Source organism: Triticum urartu, chromosome 2A (genome assembly GCF_056163025.1).
Source record: "Triticum urartu cultivar PI428250 chromosome 2A, HENAU_Tu73, whole genome shotgun sequence".
Lineage (NCBI taxonomy): Eukaryota > Viridiplantae > Streptophyta > Magnoliopsida > Poales > Poaceae > Triticum > Triticum urartu.
In genome coordinates, this window is record NC_141874.1 from 652,695,421 (window position 1) to 652,705,900 (window position 10,480).

Here is a 10,480-nt window from a genome sequence, read left to right on the forward strand (position 1 = left end):
GGGAGCAACAGCGGCAGTTTGGGCTGCGCTCGAGCTGGGCCCGGCCCGTCTCGCGAGGGGAGGCAGCTGTGGTGAGGTGGTGACCAGAACGCGAGAAATGGTTCGAACGAGACCAAGCACCCCTTCCCCGAACACATGAAAAGCTCAAATTCAAATTCAACTTAAATCCAGCGGGGGAAAAGTTACAACCAAAGGGAAAAGGCAATGAAAGCAGACAAAAAGGCCGCGTCCGGCACCTAATCTAGTCTTGGATGTCTTCTCACCAGCGCGGAGCTAAGTGCTGTCCACTGGGCGTGGGAGGGAGCCCCAGGGCCTCAGGCCGGCACCCCTGAGACTCCGGGGCGTGTACAGCCCCACTCATTATTACGTGAAAGTGTCACGGGGCGGCGAGCTTCACAGGCACTGGGCCTTCTTCACAGGAACCGGCCTTGCTTCATATCGCCAGACGAGGGCCCCGCCTTGCGCCACACTCTAGTGCCACCAACGACGACCGGAAACCAGGACGCCGCCGGTGGGGAAGAGCGGTCGCCAGCGGTTCCCCCGACGACCATGGGTCCTCCTCCAGGGGCAGGCCCTTAGGCGCCTCCCCAGCGGAGGGACTACCTCCTAAGAACCCCTTGCTCCGAACGCCGTGGTGGTGATGTAGGATCCCTGCCCCTCTCCTGCAGCCCCCTGTGTCCTCCTCCCGAGGGGTAGTAGGCCGCGGGAGCGGGGCAGCTGCTCGCTACGGCGACCTGCACCTCCTGCGATCCATGATTAGCGTACGCCTGCTCTTGAGGAATTAGCGGTACCCGATAGTCGTCGCCTCCAGCGTGGCCGATGGAGCCGTCCCGGGGCTCCTGGAAGAGCTCGGCTTCTGGCGTCTCGTCTCCCCAGCTGGGGCTGAGGAGTGAGCCTTGCTCGCCCTCGTGAGCGTGCCCGTGGTCCATCATGTGGGGCACGTATTCTTCTGGCGCCGCCACCCCGAAGGCTGTGCTGTAGTGCTCCATGCGCCATGTGGCGTTGCTTGACGTGCCCATCGCAGGGTGGTAGCGCGGCTGCCCGCTGGCGCCGTGGGCCGCGCCGAGCCCCTCTCCTTCACGCGCCGGGGGCGGGGGTAGCGCCACCGCCAGTCCAGCGCCGGCGGATTCGCCGGTGTTGGGGTAGCCCTGAGACCCGCGGGAGCGTGCGGGGCCTCCTCGTGCGCCGCCCTAGGCTTGAGGCGGAAGCTGGATGCAGAAGGGGTGAGCCCCCGAAGCGGCAAAGCCCAGGAGTTTGGCGACCCACTCCAGCAGCACGTCGCGGCCGCCTTCCAGCAGCCTACACTGCAGCACCTCCCGGGCCACCGTGAGCGCGGCCCTCGAATTCGCCTGCTCCCGGCGGGTGTACGGTGTTGTGGTTGCGGCGTGGTTAGAGGCCCTTGCCGCCAACCGCGCTTGCCGCGGCGTGAGGGTTGCGGAAGCCTGTCCGCGCCGCCCGCGGCCCGCAGCGCCCTGTGGACCACGAGCTGCCTGGGGCGCGGGGTCGCCCGAGGCGGGCGGCTCCGAGCAGGCGGACCACGCCGCCCATGGATCTTGGTTGCCCTCCTGGTCGCCGGACATGGTGACGACGATGCGACGAGAGGCGGAGCGGTAGGAAGGCAGATTCCGGCGCACCCCTACCTGGCACGCCAAATGTCGGATCACAGGTTCTGGCAGACCCTTAAGGTTCGAACTCTGGGGTGCGCGCGGAGATTATGCCCTCTACCTCTCCGTCTTGCAAGGATCTAAACTACAGAAAGAACAGCACAAGAGACACACGGTTTATACTAGTTCGGGCCACCATTGTGGTGTAATACCCTACTCTAGTTTGTGGTGGGTGGATTGCCTCTTGGGCTGATGATGATGAACAGTACAAGGGAGAACAGCCTCGTGAGGGTCTGTTCTTAGCTAGGGGGATGAACTGCTAGGGGGAGTTCAATCGCCCTTCTCTCTCTCTACTTGCTCTGTGCTTGCTCTGAATGCTCGATGGTCCTTCCGGTGTGCCTGATTGCTAGATGCCTCTATCCTGGGGGCGGCTAGTCCTATTTATAGGCAAAGGCCCTGGGCCTCTTCCCAAATATTGAGCGGGAAGGGCGCCAACAATTGGCCAATTCGAAGGGGAACATCTGGTACACTTATCTTGACTAAAGTTGGTCTTCGCCTGCCAAAGGCCCTGTGGTGACGCCGCTCTGGGCTCCATGGTGACCTTCCCACCGTTGGACTGGTCTTGGTCTCGTTGCACCGAAATGGGTGCCTTTGCTTGATCCTCTCGCCTGCGCTTGCCCCCTTTGCACCAAAGAGGAAAGGGAGACGCTGCGCGGGCTGGCGCCCGCCTCGCACCCTCGATCCTCATGGCTTGCGTCATGGGCACCTCGCGAGGTACCCCGCCTTGATCTCTCCGCCTCCTCGTGAGCCAGCCTGAGGAGGCTGCGCCTGAGGAAGCGCCGTGTCATCCGCCCCGCGAGGCTTGGTCCCTCGCGAGGGTCTTGAGTCTTGTGTTGATGAAGATGGGCCGTGCTGGGCCCCTATTTGAGCTACGCCGCAGGCCGCAGGCAGGAAAGTCTGGGGACCCCCGTTCCCAGAACGCCGACAGTCACATCTTTCGTGAGTCTCTGCTTGTTACCGCGCGTTCCTAATCCACTATGATTTGGATATTTGATCCGAGGGGCCTCTGGCCTGATAGCACTAACCATCACGTGGGCATAGTATGGGCGTTCTGCGTCGTATACATCAGCCGAAGCTTAATAGACGTCAGCGGCTGAGCGGCGCGCGCCGGGTTGGACTAGTAAGCTCCTGCCATTTTAGGGAGGTAGCTAGGTCTGCTCACCGGCCGCCCTTGCAACGTGCAGGAGTTCCTGGGGAGATGGCCCATGAACCCTGGGGGGCATAGGTTTAGTCCGGCGTGCTGGCCTCTCTATTAAGCCTAGGTCGGGTTGCAGCGTATTGTTTGGCCGAGGCCGGGCATGACCCAGGAAAGTGTGTCCGGCCGGAGTTAAGCGAGCGTGGTGGGTAAGTTGGTGCACCCCTGCAGGGAAGAAAACATCTATCGATAGCCTGTCCTACGGTAACGGACACTTGGAGTTGTATCCCGATCGATACAACTAGAACTCGATACTTGTGATGAGAGCTGGATGGTGATGAGAATTGGATTCTGATGATAACTGGATAGTATGGCTCTGGGATTGCTTTCTCGGAGGGAGTCGAGAAAGGATCTCTGGCCGAGGTTGATAAGACTAGTACTACTTTCCTTTATTCTAGTCTACTCCCTCCTGTTGCTGCAAGATGGTGGTTTCCAGAAGATGCTAGTCTTCGATAGGCTAGGCATTTCCCTTCTCTTCTGGCATTCTGCAGTCCAGTCCACATATACAGCCTTCCTTTGATAATGTTGCATATGTAGTGTAGATCCTTGCTTGCGAGTGCTTTGGATGAGTACTCACGGTTGCTTTGCTCCCCCTTTTCCCCCTTTCTTCTCCTTTCCGGTTGATGCAACCAGATGTCGGAGCCCAGGAGACAGATGCCACCCGCCGATGCCTACTACTACATTAGAGGCCGCCGACGACCAGGAGTAGTTAGGAGGCTCCCAGGCACGAGGCCTTACCTTTTGGATCGATGTTGCTTTTGTGCTAGCCTTCTTAAGGCAAACTTGTCTAACTCATGTCTGTACTCAGATATTGTTGCTTCCGCTGACTCTTGTGTATTCGAGCTTATGTATTCGAGCCCTCGAGGCCCCTGGCTTATAACATAAAGCTTGTATTATTTTAATTTGTGTCTAGAGTTGTGTTGTGATATCTCCCAGAGAGCCCTTCATTCCAGATGATCGCTTGGAGCACCAGAAGACTCTGAAGATACTCTCCGATGTTTTTCCCAAGACCCTTGTGCCCTTCGCCGTCGCAATTCCCTACCACCGATAAATTCCCATGGATAGCTACATACACTTGCCATCCATACCTTCATTTTCAATTGCTCTTGTTACTACAAGATACCCTGTAATACTTTGCGATTTTCGAGAATCCTTTGCGCCTGCTGCCTTGCAGCTCCTTTTTCGCATAAATACATGTCCGAATAATTCCTCACACTTATCCAGGATTTGTTCATTCCTAGTTATTCATGTGTTTCACAAAATCTCCCGAAATGCTATCCGACCTTCCGAGAATCCTTTGCAACCTATTGCTTTGGAAAGTCTTGCGTGCCGGCATTATGGTTAATTCCATATTTCAGGAAATATCTATTGACATCCTATGTCTCTATCGTTTCGAGTCCCTCCATCCAATTTGTTGCGAATGCTCGAAATCCTCAATCAAATCCTAGCATTCATCCTTCCGGCTTAAACGTCACTCCGAACATGGGCTTGTTCTTGGCAAATGAAACCTTGATTGATTGTCGATCTATATCGATTCAACTCAATTATCTTTTGATCAGAGCCTCTGCTTCTGATCTTCTGATATGAAAATCATAATTCATTTGTATTCAAGCTTTGAAGTTATCCAGATATATCTATAATCTGATGCCTTTGCATTCTTTCTTCTTCTAGTTGAGTATCGATACTCACATCAGATCCTTTATGGACCGCCATATCCTTGGTTGGATTATTATCCGACAATGTCCTTAATATTCTTTACCTTGTGAGCTCTTCCCTTGATACATAATGCCTTTGGTAAATTTGTATACTCTGCTTTGGTCAGCCATACTCTACCTTTGAACTTGCGTCAATTATTCTTGAATTCATGGTATATGTTCCTAAGATGCCCCTAAGGGTTGAACCTATGCCTTCCCTAATCCGTGTGAACCCAAGAGTTTTCAAGTGTCATACTCTTCTGACATTTTGCCAGATAATTTCAAAACTACAACTTCATTGAACGCGAGAAGTGAATGAAAGGTTATGCATTGGAGAAGTGGGAGTCGACCTTGAACTTTGTGTTCATGCCCATGGAAACGATGTAGATCTTATCATAGAAGCTTCTCGTAACAATGATTATCCCCATGGTATAAGATCATCTTATATCTGGGATTTGATCCTTTGCAATCGTGGTTCTGACCATGAGTGTTCTCCTTTGATCCCATTTCTCGGACAAGTTAAAGTACTTGCCTTCTGCAGATCAATGCATCTCCGCAACCTCTATTTTGATCTTCCTTCGAATATTACCCTCCGATACCTCGAGAATATCAAAGAACTGTGTTGCTTCCTATGAGTCTTCATCTAGTATTGCTTCTCACCGATTTTAGATTTCCCTGGGTTTTGAGTTGTTAGTCGCTCGAGAACGCCGATAAGAGAATCGATTTCCACACTCCGATTCTATAACTCTTAAGTAATTTTGTTGCTTACGAGTTTAATAATCCTTCAAGTCATTCCTAGACTGATCGGCTATATCATTATCATGCTAAATTCTAACTGTGCTACCTGGTCCTTCTTCCCGGAGCACAATTTTCAATGATGAGCTAAGCCTACATCGATCTTCCTCGTCATATCATTTCTCCTTGAACAGCAAGCTTGATTTCGAGTTTGTGTCGTATCCGTGGTTCCAATAGCCTTTCATTTCATCCTTCCTGTTTCTTGATGGCATCGCTCCTCGATGGCATCTTCATAGAGCGTCTCGACAAATGTGTCGTGGTCAACATCAACATTTTGACTTTTGTTGAGATGAAAACTGAATTCGTGGTGAGAAATACCATCCTTGACCTACGATGATTTGAGTTATCATCGACAACCCCCTTGTCTTCTTTCCAACACATGTGTGATAATGTCTTGGTTATACCTTATACTCCTTGCTATTCCTGCAATTGTTCTTTGAGTATTTCTTGTGATCTTCAACTCCTACCCCTACTTGGAACACCATGTTAATGCTACCTCGAAGCATGACTGAGGTATTCCGAACATCGACAAGAACATTGGAAGCGCATTGTCGAATGTTTCTTGATCTATTATCCAAACACCGTTGTATGGGTAATATCATGATTCTTCCCTCGCCCCTTTATCTAAATGCTTTTGAACTTGCTGTCATATCATGTATATCCTGCTCCGCTTCCCCTTGGGAAGGATATACCCCCAATTCTTGTGTGTAAACACATTTTCCTTTCCATTGGTCTGATTAATCCGATAATTTCATTTTTTCTTTCCATTGGTTTGTTTAACCTTCTTGGGATCTATATGATATAAGCAGAAATAAATCCATGCTTATAAAACACCCCCATGTACAACCTTGTCAGTGAGACCCTGTTACTAATGTTGCTGACATTTCGGTATCACCGATGGACGAGAACTTTGCCTATTGGTCGCCTTGAATCAACGAGCAGGAAAATGGTTCTCTTCGTCCCTCGCCCTTGGTACCAACGTAGTTGTCAACATAAATGACAGGCTATCCTCTGTCATACTTTACTATCAGGAACATACAAGATGTCACCGCTCTTCCAACTCTTAATCCACATGGTGGGCCCATAACCCACAGTTCCATAGGATCGAAACCTGACTCTCCTGTACAACCTTGATTCCGAAATATTCTTAGCACTTGGCTTCGTATGTAATACACGAGCTAACTTCCTCACCATGTTTCATTTCGCTATCAGAGGCAACATTATTCTTCATTACTCTGAACCCCTTCATCACCTATTTTAGGCATCAGCTGGATGCCTACCTGGTTGAAACTTGCTGAATCTCCTTATAGCACTCTTGATACGTCCTGGTGCTTCTAAAATCTCCTTCCTTCAGATAACTACCGGGTGCTGATCCTTTCAGACATCCGTCCTTATATCTTCCCCCATACTCCACCTCTTAAATCTCGGGACGAGATTTCTTGTAGTGGAGGAGAACTATGACACCCGGATAATTAAGCTCCAGTGAACCTCCGCTAATGATGCCACGTCACATCGGTTGCTGTTAATAAACTCGCGTCATTTAAAAAACGATTCAAATTCTAAATTGAGTCAAATTAATATTTCTTCAAACATGAAAAATAAAATGATCATCATGTGTCAAATAATCATTTGTTAATATTATTGGTGAACCAACATTTTGAAAAGATATTTAAATGCCCTAAACTAACTGAAACTATGGCTAAAACAATAATTTAAATGCTTTGTAAATAATAAAAGTTGCAAAGTATTTTATTCAAATACTAAAACTAGTTGTGGCAGTAGCCTAAATTATAGTAATATTTAGGTGCAAGTTTTATAATTTATAAAACTGTTTTGTATTGAAAAGAAATGGAAAACAGAAAGAAAAAAAGGAAAATAGTCACAAAAAGGAAAGGGCCCCCACTGCCCTAGGCCTTAGGCCATAGAGGCCGACCCAGCCCTCCAGTCCCACGCCCGGGTCGTCTCGCTCCCTCTGCACTGTTCGTTCGACCAAACAACGCACGCCCGCCCGGTGGTTGCCGCCCGACCACCTCGCCGGCTCCGCCTGGAGATAAGGCCGCGACGCCTCGGCCCTCCCCCCACCTACCACCACTCCCACTCGCGCCCCCTGCTGCTCCCACGCTCTCTCCCTCTCCTTCCCCCATGATCCCGAGCGCACCTGTCGCCGTGCCTCATCGTTGGCGTGGCTACCGACCACCCCGAGCTACGCTACCGTGTCCAGGATGAGCGCCATCTTCGTCTTCATCAACTATGGGCACGGGTTCGAGCAGCCTTGCGCCAAACCGTCGCCATCGCGCTCTTCTTCAACCTTGGATCCGTCGGACGCCCGTCTTCGGTTGTTGCGCCGTCAAGCCTTCCCCGACCTCTCCTTCGCCTACGTTAGACCCGTCGTGAGCTCCTCTCCTTTTCCCCTCGACTCTCCCTCTCGCGGTCGTCCTCTAGCTAGTTTTCCCGCCGTGGCCGAAGCTCCTCGTCGCCAGCTTAGACGCCGCCATGGCTTAATCTAACAAAGCTCTCGTTCGAGCGCGCCACCGTGTTCGGTGGGTCACCAGGAATGTGTAGCAGTTACCCATTCATCCAAACGAGCACCCTAGTGATTAACTCTTTGGAGTTTGTCGGCGTTCTGGGAATGGGGGTCCCCAGACTTGCCTACCTGCGGCTGGCTCAAAAGGGGGCCCAGCACGGCCCATCTTCATCAACACAAGACCCAAGACCCTCGCGAGGGGCCAAGCCTCGCGGGGCGGACGACACGGCGCTTCCTCAGGCACGGCCTCGTCAGGATGGCTCACGAGGAGGCGGAGAGATGAAGGCGGGGTACCTCGCGAGGTGCCCATGACGCAAGCCATGACGACCAAGGATGCTAGGCGGGCGCCAGCCCGCGCAGCGTCTCCCTTTCCTCTTTGGTGCAAAGGGGGCAAGCGCAGGCGAGAGGATCAAGCAAAGGCACCCATTTCGGTGCAACAAGACCAAGACCAGTCCAACGGTGGGAAGGAGGTCATCGTGGAGCCCAAAACGGCGTCACCACAGGGCCTTTGGCAGGCGAGGACCAACTTTAGTCAGGATAAGTGTACCAGATGTTCCCTTCGAATTGGCCAATTGTTGGCGCCCTTCCCGCTCAATATTTGGGAAGAGGCCCAGGGCCTTTGCCTATAAATAGGACTAGCCACCCCCAGGGTAGAGGCATCGAGAATTGGGTATCTAGAATCTGAGCAAGCAGAAAACAAGTGAGAGAGAGAGAGAGAAGGGCGGCTGAACTCCCCCAAGCAGTTCATCCCCCTAGCCAAGAACAGACCATCGCGAGGCTATTCTTCCCTGTATTGATCATCATCATCAGCCCAAGAGGCAATCCACCCACCACAAAATAGAGTAGGGTATTACACCACAATGGTGGCCCGAACTAGTATAAACTCTGTGTCTCTTGTGCTGCTCTTTCAGTAGTTAGATCTTTGCGAGACGGAGAGGTAGAGGGCGTAATCTCCGCGTGCACCCCAGAGTTCGAACCTTAAGGGTCTGCCGGAACCCGAAATCCAACATTTGGCGCGCCAGGTAGGGGTGCGCCGGAATTTGTCTTCCACCGCTCCGCTCTCCGCCGACCGTCGCGGTGATGTCTGACGCTCGTCGGGACCGCGCCGAGCGCCGGCCGCCATCGCTTCCCGCGTCGCCCAGACGGATCCCGTCGGTGGGCGTCCTCGTCGCTCCCTGTCGCCCGCCGTCAACGCCGCCACCGGCCCGGCGGGGAACGAGCAGCAAGCGTCGTCTCAGCACCCGTCCGTGCGGCAAGACGGCCGCACCGCTACTCCATCGCTCACACCAGCTGGCTTTTCGTCCCGCGCGCTCCACGCACCCTTGGAGGCCCGAGCTGCGCTCATCGCAGCAAACGAGCTAGCGCTACCGTCCCGTCGATGACGTCTACGAAGAATGGCTCGACCGCGTCGCCGAGCTCGTCCACGCCGCAGGGGGCTCTCCTGCGCCGTCCGCTCCGCTGCACCGCACCCCGCCCCGCGCGGGCAATGAAGCTCCGGGGGCGTACCAGCCGCCTCCTCTCCAAGAAGACGCCATGGCTCCAAGGCGCGTGGCCCCTGGGTGGAACCCGCTCTGTCAGGCGCCAGCCCAGCAAGAACGAAGCTGCCAAGAAGTCCCTTGACCGCAAGAGGCTGCCCGGGCGCTTCCTGCTCCGGCTCGCCGTGACCCTGCTCCAGCTCCGGCACGTCAAGACCCCGCGCTGCTTCCAGCCGCGGCGCATGGGGACCCGCAAGGCCAAGCTCTCCCTCAACCGAAGCCTCCCGTGGCCACCGCAGGCTGCCGCGCCTACACCACCGAGCTGCACAGCGTCGCGTGGCCCGGCAAGTTCAAGCCAGACCTGCCTCCTCGCTACGACGGCACGACCGACCCTGCAGAGTTCCTCCAGCTCTATGAGCTGGGCATCGAAGCTGCCAGTGGGGACGAGAAGGTCATGGCGAACTGGTTCCCCATGGCGCTCAAGGAAGGAGCTCGCACCCGGCTCCTAAACCTGGCCCCAGGCATGATCTCTTCCTGGGACCAGATGCGCACCTGCTTCATCGCCAACTTCCAAGGTACTCGTGACCGGCCGCCGGCCGTGAGCGACATGCGCCGCATCAAGCAACAACCCAGAGAGACCCTGCCAAAGTACATCCAGCGCTTCAACAGTGCGTGCCTCAAGATCCCCAAGGTGTCCGAGGAAGCCATCATCTCGGCCTTCTCCGATGGTGTGCGCGACCTCAAGATGAAGGAGGAGCTGGCGATGCATGAAGACCTGTGCACCTCCCTGGAGCTGTTCAACTTGGCGACCAAGTGCGCCAGGGTTGAGGAGGGGCGTCTCTCCCTCCTCGAGCTGCCTGCCGCAGACCCAGAAGAGAAGAAGCCCAAGGCCAAGGACGTGAAGCGCAAGGGGGCGGCCGTGCTCGTGGCAGAACCGGACACCAAGCAGGGCAAGGATCTGCCTGAATCCTCCAGGGGCAGCCGGTACTGTGTGTATCACGACCTCCACACCCACAACACCAACGAATGCCAAGAACTCCGCGCCATGCGAGAAGGAAGGATCGGCCGTCGTCCTGACCGTGCTGATCGGGGCTACGGCCGAGGAGGAGGAAGAAACACAGGACGCAAGGATG